Source organism: Pyrgilauda ruficollis, unplaced genomic scaffold (assembly GCF_017590135.1).
Source record: "Pyrgilauda ruficollis isolate IOZ18807 unplaced genomic scaffold, ASM1759013v1 scaffold61, whole genome shotgun sequence".
Lineage (NCBI taxonomy): Eukaryota > Metazoa > Chordata > Aves > Passeriformes > Passeridae > Pyrgilauda > Pyrgilauda ruficollis.
In genome coordinates this window covers 817,579-828,048 of record NW_024527822.1, presented here as the reverse complement: position 1 = coordinate 828,048, position 10,470 = coordinate 817,579, and the positions used below count along the sequence as shown (strand labels likewise).

The following is a 10,470-nucleotide window of genomic DNA, read 5'->3' as shown; positions in this document are numbered from 1 at the left end:
GGTGACTGTCATTAATACCTGTCCCCATCAAGGCCAATAAATTTGACCTGGAAAATTCTTGTTGAACTTTCATCCTCATGTGATCTTCCCCTTTTATTTCTGTGTTTAACTTGTACCTTTGTATTGTTGGTAGTTTAGATTTGAAAATGTATTTGACCATTATATCTCAGGGGGGTAGGAAAAAAGTACTTGCCTGATTTACCAATTAGCCTTCTATTTTATTTTAGAAATTGATGTCAGGGAAGTGAAGTGATAGCCTAAGCCAAGCTGAAAGGTTCTATTAGTTTTGGGGTAGCCACGGTGTTAAGCAATTCCAGCTTACCTGGAAAAGGTCAGATGAGTCCCAGTGATAAAGCTCACAGCTGAATGTTGTGCTTTATTGTAGAACAGCTTCAAGCTGTATTAGCCAACAGTGACTTAAACTAGTAAACTGGATTCCCATCCAGTCCAAATTGAGCTTTTGTACCAAAAGGTCCCACTGGATTTCAAATACTGAAAACTGAAGCAAAACCAGGTTCCCTGTTGTCTTTCACCCTCAAAAGAAAAGAAAAATTCATGTTTGCTTTTTGTTTGTTTAATTTTTTTTGTTCTAGTTTAACAGTGAAGATTAAGGCCTTCTGCATCCATAGAATATGAGGAAGTAAAATGCCTCCCCATTGTCCCTGCACTTTGGAAATGGCAGTAGGCCAAAGTGTAACAGAAAGCTTGATGAGAGGGCTCTAGCATCCCTCAGCTCAAGGATTTGGTTGTGTATCACTGGCAGTCCTGTAGTACCACACCCTGAACTCCTCTTTTATAAAGCTATTTGGTTTTTTCATACCCTGCTTCAAGCAGTCCCTTTTGGTAATTTTGCTCAGTTATATTCCAGCTTTGCATGAAGATGCTCTGAGCAGTGTTTGGTGTAATATGATCTGGTCTCAGTGTCAGCCAAATTCTCTGCTGGGATCAATCAGTACAGCACCACTAATGCCAAGGATGGAATTTACTGGGATTACTGGTTGTCTGCTCAATTATTTTTAACGATTTTTTTTCCTCTACTAAAGAAACTGTTTGTTATTTCCTCCCTTTTTGAGAATAACACTGATTTCAGTGCAGGTACTTCTGACCAGCAGAACTGCACCAGGAGAAATTAAATGTGTATTCCTGCATATAGTGGGTTTAGATTAGATGTTAGGAAGAAGTACTTTACTCAGTAGGAAGAAGTACTTTACTCAGTGTGGTGAAGCACTGGCACAGGTTGCCCATGCCAGAGAAGCTGTGGCTACCCATCCCTGGATGTGTTCAAGGACAGTCTGGACAAGGCTTGGAGCGCCCTGGGATAGTGGAAGCTGTCCCTTCCAATGGGAAGGGTCGGAACTGGATGACTTTTAAGGTCCCTTCCAACCCAGACCCTTATAGTATTTCTATTATATCCATTTTTCTGCAGAAGAATTGTCTTATGGTTTTTCTTATATAATGGCCTTCATGCCACTTTGGCAACAATTTTGTAACATTTTTGTCATGCATTTTTGTCATGCACAGGAGCACAGGGTAGATGGAAGGAAATATTGCCACCACAGTACAGATGAGCCACTGACACACCAGCATCCAAACTTCTTGCAACAATTTTTTCTTCACCTTTTCACTGAAGTGAAACATCTGAGTGAAGTAAATAGTCAGTTCACACTTGGCCTGTTATGAAAGGGGTGGGTGGAGGTGGTGGTATCTTTGTCAGACATGGTTAGAGCTGCAAAATCCTCTTTTGGAGAATTTAGTGGCTAATGTGCTGTGTGGATGGGTGAGGAGAAAGTGCAGACTGCAGAACACCTCTTCTGGTTTGTTTTCTTGTTGTTATTCATTGGCTCTTCCTCTAAGTTTTCATTGTTGCTGTTCACAATTTGCTTTATTTTTAAAGGAAGAGATAAAATGCACATCAAGCAATGTCCCCATAATGTTCCTGAATTCATGTTCATTTGACTGTCTTCTGTGTAAATACATACATCATTGTTGCTTGGATTATGATTCTCCTTGTGCTAGGCACTTGTGAGTCTTACTTTTCATATACAAATTTATCCCATAAACTCAGTACAAAACCCTGGGAAAGATACATGGCAAGGAAAAAGGGTCTATTCCAGACCCAAATGGTTCATTTTCTGGCTCTAGACACTGTATAGGAGTTTTCCAGAGTGAGGGCCTTGGCAGGTGCCCTGCATCTTGGTGCAGTCACAGTTATTTCCAACTAAAATCATTAAATCAAATGCAATTTGCAAGTAAGTAAACAGTTGTCACAGGAGCCTTAATCTCAGGAGATGTTGGCAGACTGACAAAGAGATGTTGCCTCAGCAGCAGGAATTTTCCTTCCAGCCTATCCTAACCTTGGAGGACTTTACCTCTCTTTGCAGGCACATAAACTCAGTTTGTAGGCACATAAACTCATACTTGCACTGGTCATTTATGGAGTGGTCATTTCAGTACCTCACCTCTCAAGGAGTGTAAGATCAGGAGATTGACGAGAAATTCAGATCACCTCCCCTCTGAGCTGTCAGGTCCTCATTCCTCTTACCGTCAGTTGAGGAAAGCAGTCACATCTCTATAAAATACAGTATTAGTTATTATAGATAACCAAAAAAAAAAAAAAAAGAAAAGAAAGAAACGTCTCCAGACTATGATGTCCTAGACATGAACACAACCTGTCTGGGCCAGGCTTCAATCCATCCATCCCAGTGCCACTCTCCACCTAAACCCTGAATCAGAAGAAGAGAACAGCATAAAGTAGAAATAAAAGCTTCACAGCAGACATCATTTAAATATTTTGTGGCTCCCATCTTGCTTCCCTTCTCGGTGAAAGGTGGAAGAAATTCTTCTGTGTTAAATATTTTTGCTACACAAAGGAAAAAGTTCAGATTCTTCTGTTGATTTGGGGAAATTCTGGTTACTATAAACTCTGGTGAAATCATTCTAGTTAGGAGGAAAAAAAAAAAAAAGAAAAAAAGAACGGAAGTAAAAAAGTAAAATAATTTATTTTTTTTAAAACTTTTTTTTATTTTTGGTAATGAATGTGAAGTGACCCAGAAATAATATAATAATATAATCCTCTGCAACAGAGAGAGCTAGAGTTGAGCTTAAGCCTTGAAGTACAAGGTTTAATATGCCTTCCAATAATTTTACTGTCCTTAATTATGGTTTGTATTGTTATCCTTGGTAACTGTATGAATGGCCAATCATTCTTTAATATGGCTTTCTTCAGGCCAAAGTGTTGTTTGGTTTTTTTAATAATCTTATTAAAATCTGCATTTAGCAATTTGGTAGCAAGTCGTTCTCTAGGTTGATAGTAGAACTATGAACATAGAATGGTTTGAGTTGGAAAGAAACTTGGAGATCACCTAGTTCCAAGGTTCCTGTCATGAGCAGCGACTCCTTCCACCAGACCAGGTTTCCCAGAGCCCCATCCAGCCTGGCCTTGAATGCTTCCAGGGCTGGGAAATCCACAAGCAGTCTGGCAACCTGTGCCAGAGCCTCACCACCATTACAATAAAGAATTTCTTCCTAATATCTAATATTCTTGTGATCCTAGATGTACCCTTTATGTCACAACCCAGTTGGTCTGTGCCTGATGGCAACGGTCAGAGGCTTTTCTGGATAGCTGTGAAAATTATTGAATTTTGATTACATCTCATGTATTTCGGGGTCCTGAACAACTTCATCTAGTGGGCATCATCACCCTTGCCCATGATGGGGTGGTTGGAACTTGATCATCTTCAGAGTCCCTTCCAACCCAAAACATGTTATGATTCCATGTCTTCCTTGCATGCCTTCATTCACTTCCCACCTCCTTCCTGTGTCAGTTCCAATTGCACCTATTACTTTTCTGACCATCTATCTTCTTTTTAGCTTCCTGCCCATCCCCATTCCTCAGAGCAATGCACTCATTTAGCAGCTACATGGGTAACCTCAGCAGAAGTTATTTTAAGCAAAATACATTTGCACTGGAAGTCTCCCTTCCAGATACCTACCAGGCCCAGTGCTGCCTCGTTGATATGAATTAATGGCATCACTGCCTAAGGTGCAGAAGCACTGAGAACTAATCTGTTGCTCTGTAATGATTTGGTTTGTATTACACTGCAATGATTAAGGCTGCAAGTTGGAAAAAGTATTTAAGTGCACATTAAACATATGCTTAAGCCTTAATGGTGATAATAATAGCAACACTCCCAGTTGTATAGCTGTAAAATAGGGGAGACAAACCTGGACTGCCTACTGGAATAATATATTTTTATCCTAGATTAAAAGTGTAATGTGCAATGAAAGATGAGATGAGATGAGATGAGATGAGATGAGAGGAAATAGGTTTACACCAGCTTTTGTAGTACCACAGGACAGTGTTATCTAAGTCTTATATTTTAAAGACATTATTAAGAAGTAAACCATCTGATTTGACTTCCTGTTCCATCTCATCCTGTTAGGCCTGTATCTAGGCTGTAACTTGTGTTGGACTAGCACAATTCTACCTGGAGGTGACTCAATTTAAATTAAACAGCATGCATCAGGAAATGGAAACTCCATCATTCCTTTCTGTAGTTTCTTAATCAGCCTCATTGTTAAAAAGATATGTGCCTTCTTTCTGAGATGAACACATCTAGCTTTCATATCCATGATTCTTGTTATCTGCTTTCTGACAAATTAAATTGCCCTTTCACACATGGCATTTTCTCTATTATGCAGTGTAATCAAAGCATTTCTCAGTCCTCTTGCATACAGGCTAAATAAAGAGAGTTCTTAATTTCTTGCACCATCAGGCATTTTCCCCACACCTCCAATCCTTCCAGTGCTTTCCTTCTGTGTCCCCTCCACACCTACTGCACCCAACCCAAAACAGCATTCCCACATTTCATGCACAGACCTCCAGATCAGAGGGACATCCTGATCTATAGCAAGGAACTCTTCCAAAATATTCTGGCTTGGCCTAATTTACTTTCATTTTTTTCTCAGACAAGTTTTTTTAATGGGCAGAAACCAGGATAAGAGAACAATGACCCAGCAGGTGTGAAGGTGCAAGAAGCCTTTCCTTGGGGACAGAGCAGCCTTGTACCCTGGCTACATCCAGGACATCCCATCTGACTGTGCCATCAGCTCACCTCAGGGAAACAGGCTGGCCAGTTATTGTCAATTACACCAGTCTAATTAAGCTTTGATTTACAAATGTCATTTTACATAGTCATTTTATACTTGGTAGAATGTGGTTTGATTACCCCTTACTGTTGCCTTCTCTTCAATAGCTACAAATGCTATTAGCAGCTGTGCAGCAACTTATTCATTTCTAACAATATGACAATAAAGCCTATACCATGGTTAACCATGCAGGAAATGTCACTTGCAAATTATCCTTTCCAATTATTCAGTATTAATTTAAGGGACACGGTTATCAGTCCAGTTACAATTCTTTTCTTTATATGACCTTCTGTTTAATAGCTTAAGATTTCTTTTCTTTTTCCACTTTATTTTATTTTTCCTTTCTTTAACTTCTTTTGTATCTTCTCCTCTTCTCTTCTCTTTTTCCTTTTTCTCCTCTCTTCTCCTGTCCTCTTCCCCTCTCCCTTCTCTCTTTCTCCTCTTTACTTACCTTTTTCTCTTGTCTTTCCTTCAATCTGTGCAATCAGAAATTGAAATTGAATTTCCTAGACAGATTCCAAACCTCTTGTCTAGGAGCACATGTTGCAAAGTCACAGAAATTGCCTAATCCAGTTCAGTGAGAGATAGTTGATGACCATTTAGGAAGGGCTGAAAAGCTCTTATCTGTACTGTGGGAGATTCCAATAATTGTTTTAACCATCTACAGATGACTGGCAAATAAACTCAGGAGTTTTTTGTTTTGTTTGTTTGGTTTTTGGTTTGGTGTTTTGTTGGGTTTTTTTTAGATGAAGAAGAGGAAAGAAAATAACCCAAGGAATCAGGTTGTTGGAACATTACTGCATTAATCATCCTGAAAGCTCTGGGAGGCTCGGTGGTTCTTCAGGCTGTACAGGGCAGCAGAAGTGGCTGAGAAAATCCTGGGTGTTAAAAAATTCCTCCAGTGACCTTTTTTCTCCATGGTACCTGTCTCCTCTGCCTGGGAGGAGTCACAGTCTTGGAGACATGCAGCTTCTTTCTTCTGTCAATACAAATTCAGGAGAGTCCAATCTTGGTCCTTTTACCCCAAGGCTTCTGCCACCACTCTCAAATTTGTTTGTGATTGATGTGGTAGCACATCTCTCCTCAGCAGAGCAGTAAGGTATCTAGGTCATGCTTCAAGGAGGGATAAAGCCAGGCTCTCTCAGGGCTGAACTGTGAGATTTCACTTCCTAAATGACTGTTCAAACCAGTGGGCTATTAAGAAGGGGAGATCAGACACCACTGGCTGGGTTTGCAAAGCAAAGCAGCTAAAACAGCATTTTGTGAGGGCTGTGATCCTATTAGAATGTTTTAGGCAAACTCTGAGAACACCCACACAGTCAGAAGACCAAAGTCCTTCTCCACCTAGCTCAGGATCCCAATGGGGATTAAGCATAGGCCAACTCTTCCACTGCTAAATTAAGTGGTTAAGAAGAAATGGGATATTTGAATCTGGAATTGCCTACCTTCCTCCATCAGCTACAGAGGGAGACCAGACAACTGGCTTAGACCAAATGCCAAAATGCATATGAATAGATAAGACACATCCCCTTTTTTGAGTCTCAGTCCTCTATTTCTAAAATGGGAAAACTGAGATTACTTCTTTCCTTCATGGGGTTATTATTGGGCAAAAACTAACTGTGAGGTTTTTTTGTACTGTTAGGACAAGGTTAGAAATTATCCAGAAGCAGCAGTGCTGAGTGGGAGAAGAAACATTTTAAAAATCAATTAATTAGCTCTAGGAGAAGGGGGATTTCATTCTTTGTTTTATGTCTAACACATCAATTTTGGTGCTCTCTGTTCAGGCCCAGTTTGTTCCTTGGAGCTAATGATCACAGATGCAGCAGAGCTGGAATAGCTCCTTCTCCTTCACTTCCTGCTGATGGATTAGAGGACACCTTGCCTCTGTAACAACCAGAGCCTCTCCTTATCTACACAAGGAAGATCCAGGGAACACCTTATTTGAGTGCCAAGGGAGATTGAAATTAGGCAGATCTGCAGGACAAGCTCCCATAAACCTGCAGAGATCTGGGAGAAGCAAGGGCAGCTCAGGCTTCTGCAAGACCACACCTAAAACAGGGCGAGCAGACCTTGTCAACTCATCAGCGAAGAGTGGCAGGTCCCCCCTGTGCTTTCTCAGGAAGTTTTGTATAAACATAAACTCATTTGTGGTCGCTGAGTTTGAAACGATTATTCCCACAAACAGACCAATAGGAAGCAGAAATAGACCGAATGCGTATTTTTCAGTTTGTGGTCTCCCCGGGGTTTAAATACAAAGAGAGAGTTAACAAAATGAATGACAACATTACACCTGAAGACGATTAGGAAACAAGATAAGGCACCCCTGTGTTTATCTTTGACAGCCATTACAACACAACGTAGCCAATATGTAGTTCAATCAGTTCTGATGACACTTTCTTTCTCTTTTTATGATAAGAACCGTTAGGTTTAAATCCTGCCAAGTAAAACGAGCCTAGATATTGGCGGCAGCGATAAGAGCAGCTCTGCCTTTGGGCTAATAATAGTTGATACACCTATCGGTCATAAAGCAGTTTGCAAATGTTAAGGAATTTGATTATCATTTTCCTCTAATTTACACAGAGATTTATTGAGGTAACCAGACAATTAAATGTGCCACTAGGCACTAATGGATTTTTAAAAAGTCGTTTGGACAATTAACTGTCACTGAGAGCCAAGAGAGCACTTGAACCCACGTACAGATCCTGCCAGGCAGCTGCCACCTCAACACCAGTGGATTCATTTCAGCACCCAGCTGAAGGCAGTAATCCTTTAACACTGTCCTAAAACTCAGGAGCTTGTAGGCTGAAAGCGGAACTGGAGGTAAATGGGGGAAGCTTGTAGGACTAATGAGGAAGTTTTGGTCATCACAGAGTGTTGTGCTGCACAGAGCCCTTGTCAAGCTCTCTACTGTCAATCCCTGTGCAATTAGCTCGCTTCACTTACTGTGGAATTAATTTCACATAGCTCAGGCAGCTAAAACTACTACTCCTACACCAGGGGTTAAAGTTAAATAAATTCTTTCACTTGTGATTCACTCCCATTTTTGTCCCAGCTCTTCAATTCACTTCAGGGATGGGGAGAAGGACAAGAGTACTACTTAATGAACAATGAGTGAGATTTAAAAAACAACAAATTACATCCATGTGTTTAAACCTGCATTGTTTCAGGCTCCCCATGCATCAGTATCAGCACGACTGATCTGCACAAGGGCAGGCAGAAGGCTGGAACTGGAGGACACAGGCTGGCTTTGACATGCACATTTCTTTTTGCAAACTTCCCATTTCTGTGGTCAAGGAGCTTAAGATGATGCTCAACTTCCAGTAATTCCATGTAATACTAAATTCTAGTCCTAGAGAACAAGTCAGAGGAAACCAAACATGGCATTTCATTCTTTTTCCACCCAGTCAGGTACAGAAGGGCTGATGCAGAATCTTTAATTTGGCTTGTGCATTTTCACCTTACACCTCATTAAACCTTTCTCAGATAATCAGATATTCATAATAGCAGTCTAAGTGTCATTTCAGGAGATTGTCAGGATGTTTACTGGCTCTCTGAGGTTAGAATGAGGATTTTTTTGCCAAAGAGCAGGGAAAGAAGCTTATCAGTTACTTTGAATTTGGTGGTGATTTGATGTTTTCATTGCTATGTATTGAGAGAAGAAGCAAACAAAGAAACTGTCACTTATACCACTAATGGAATTAAAAATTGACATAGTCAAGGATGGGCCAATGCCTTGTTCATAGTGATGGGTTTTGACTTAGTTAAACAATGCAACCTTTAATTGTCTGCAAGTGTAATTTCCAAAAGCCTCCCTCCTAAGCTGTAGTTGGGTGTCTCTTTGAGCTTTCTTTAGGCAGATGCAGCTTTTCACCCAAAATTATGATTTTGTGACAATTTGACAGCAACAAGAAGGTGCTGTGCTAACGTATCTGGAAATGTCTGCTCTTTCAGACCTTGTTTGCAAGGAATGTCACTGTGGGTCTTGCACATCCAGAGGAAGTGGAAACTGAATTATTTGACATCAGCAGAGGAAGAGAGGGCCGCCCCAGGTGCTTCATGTGGCACATGGTTCTGTGAACTTGTACCCAAAATCAGAGCTTTGTGCAAGCACACAGACAGGCACCTGAATCCCACTGAGATTGTAAAACAGATACCAACAGCATATCCTTCCACAGGATGTTTTTTAGCTGCCAAATCTCAAGCAGTAAGGTCTCACTAACCCACCTGATTACTGTCTCATGGTGAGTCTGGAAAATCAGCACTGAACAAGGCACTGCAAGGAGATTTTCTCCCCAAATTAAATAAATCTCCAAAAATGTATCCCTGTTGTTTTGTGAGCTTTGCAATGAATTTTTGGTTGAATCCATGTGAAAATAGCCCAACAGCTTTGTCAGATCATAAGGCTGGTGTCAGTATTCAGGGGTGGCTCTGTCAAACAAATGAGCAAGGATAGGATCACAGAATAACAAAACGTTTTGGGTTGGAAGAGAACTTAAAGATCATCCAATTTCAACCCCTCTGCCATGGCCAGGGATATTTTCCACTATCCCAAGTAGCTCAAACCCCATCCAACCTGGCCTTGGACACTTCCAGGGATGGGGCAGCCACAGCTTCTGTGGCTTTTCCGGGGTCTCACCCCATACAGAGTAAAGCATTTATTCCTAATATCTTATCTAAACTCACCCTCTTTTAGTCTGAAGGCATTGCCCCTTGTCCTGTCAACCCATGCCCTTCTCCAAAGTTCCTCTCCAGCTCCCTTGCAGATCCCCTTTAGGTGCTGGAAGATTCTCTGAGGTCTCCCTGTAACCTTCTCTTCCCCAGGGTGAGCAGCTCCTTCAGGTCCATGTCCTTCTTGATCCCAACTAGATAAGGTCACCTCCTCAACTTAGATTTATGTTCAGGCAGACCTCTGGCCACTGCCTTTCCCCAAAACCAAGATACCTACTCAATATTCCTTCTAAAACACAGGAGGCATTGAGAAAAAATAAAGTAAAATATATATGTTCATGAAAACAAGGTAAGGAGATCCTTAGAAATTGCAGCTATTTCTTCCTTCTCTCTTTCACAGCACTAAGAGGGGAGGAACACTAAGATGTATTGAAGCAAACAGAAAGAATTTAGAAAGGTATGGGATGGTGAAAAAGGCATAAATTTGGAAATTAAGGCAAGAAATAACAGCAGCTGGATCAAGATTTCTACCTCCACTCCTGGAAGACTAAAAACCAATCAATACCATCAGGTACAATTAAGAGATCCCTTCACTATACATACACCCCCTCTCAGATTCAAGGTTTTATCCCAGGTGGCTTTGTGGCACCATCC

The 10,470-nt window shown here is 40.9% G+C and overlaps 1 long non-coding RNA gene across 1 annotated transcript in view; it reads right to left on the bottom strand.

Annotated features, from left to right (window-relative positions):
- Positions 1 to 2,438: 2,438 nt before the first annotated feature.
- LOC121362346 overlaps positions 2,439 to 10,470 on the bottom strand; it is a 66,787-nt gene continuing 58,755 nt past the window's right edge. Inside the window, exon 3 of the long non-coding RNA XR_005956498.1 lies at positions 2,439 to 2,569. This is a non-coding gene — a long non-coding RNA (uncharacterized LOC121362346). The remainder of the gene's footprint in view (positions 2,570 to 10,470) is intronic.